Source organism: Dendrobium catenatum, unplaced genomic scaffold, assembly GCF_001605985.2.
Source record: "Dendrobium catenatum unplaced genomic scaffold, ASM160598v2 fragScaff_scaffold_390, whole genome shotgun sequence".
Lineage (NCBI taxonomy): Eukaryota > Viridiplantae > Streptophyta > Magnoliopsida > Asparagales > Orchidaceae > Dendrobium > Dendrobium catenatum.
The window spans coordinates 3,850,491-3,852,334 of record NW_021318852.1 but is presented as its reverse complement, the minus strand read 5'-3'; positions in this window follow the sequence as shown (position 1 = coordinate 3,852,334).

Here is a 1,844-nt window from a genome sequence, read left to right as displayed (position 1 = left end):
CTCGGTATTTGCTCGGTATTTCTCGTTTTTTGGCTCGATTTGGCCTCCGACCGGACGTTCCTCTACGTCCGATCAGAGGACGTAATAATTGTTCATTCTGATTCGCCTCCAAACGATATGGTCCGCACACAATAATTTCTCCTCGAATAGACACTCAAGTAGTTGAATCAAATAATTGTTTGGTGGCACAAAACTTTAGCAATATTTTAATTAGAAACTTCTAGAATTAAACTAATGACCATCATAACTTCGATTTCAATAAATTATAGTCAAATTGAACGTGTTGACCAAATGAATATATTTTATAACCCTATAACAAGATTTTAATTGTTCTCATGTAAACACCTAATTTTTTTTTTTTAAAAAAAAAAGTAAACACTGATTTCTATAATCTCTACAACAAGAATCAAATAATTGTAATCCATAATATTTGCTTGCCGAGCTTTTTTTCCTGCTCTTCTCCATAAATATATCGTACATAGTAAAAGAACGTTTGCACAATTTATTATTTTTAAAAAAATATTGAATAAATTGTTATAATTCATTAATTTGGCCTACCTTTGGAATTTGTTCTATGATTTGCCACTCAATTATATAAGATAATTATAAATTAAACTATTTATTAGCTAATTAGTAACGATTACTTCTTAGTGCCTTATTTTAAGGAAACATTATTAGCATATAATCAGTGACGAGCTACACTGTATTCTTACTTGAAGAGCGGAGAACGATACAGACTTCATTTACTTAAAGTCTACAATGTTTTTCGTGAACTTGATAACAGTAAATGGTCTGCTGTTCTAAACAGAAGACCATTATTCACAGTACACAAAACACTAAATAATTGGAAAAATTATTCTTTGCTGACACGGAAAGTCATTCGAAGGCAAATAAAAATGCACCGCATCAATTTTTTATTGTACCGCGACTCGGTACTACTCAGTACCACGACTCGATACCGCTCAATACAGAAACTTCTTGACGTAGAACTGCGTCCGACATCCGCACAGAATAATTTCTCAAAATAATTGACAAGTGCCAATAGATGTAACCTTAACAATCAGTTAAATATAATAACTTATGGATTAGACTGGTAGTTAGATCACGATTATATTGTTTTAACAGAACCACACAACACCACACCAATTTAAACATGAACAAAACATTAATGAGTCAAATTTGAATCAATCCTAACTTGGACTTCATTTGAGACGACTTTCTTACTAGAAGTAATTTTCTAGTACAAAAGTTAATTTTTTTGTATTAGAAAACTGTTTCAAAAAGCAATAAGAAACGAAGTCTTAAACTTGAGCTTAATTAATTAATCAAGCTTTGAGTAACCTCACAAGTCAATTAAAAAAATATTTTATATAAAAACTAAGATATAATTTTAAAATGCTTTTTATAACTATAGACTTAGAATTCCTGAAGTCTAATATAATTTAAATATATTTTATATTAATATTTTTTAATCATACTAACTTACAAGCTAACAAGTCAAATCAATACTGACTCAAACTTGGAACTCATTGAGCTCAACTCATAAGCCATTTATTGAGCTTCGAGACTGCTCACGAGTCCGCTTTACTCATTCAGACCTCTCTAAGGGGCTGTTTGGCAACAAGTGGGATTTAATAAATCCTTTAAATCCGGATTTAGTAAATCCGAAATGTGTTAAATCCTAAAAACTGTTTGGTATGTCAAATGTTAAATCCTGTTAAATCTTGAGAAACTGTTTGGTAACATATTTCAGGATTTATAGCAGTTAGGGATTTAAATGTGAAAAATATAATTATAACTTAAAAATAAATTTATAATTAAAAATAAAAAATATAATGTGTTAT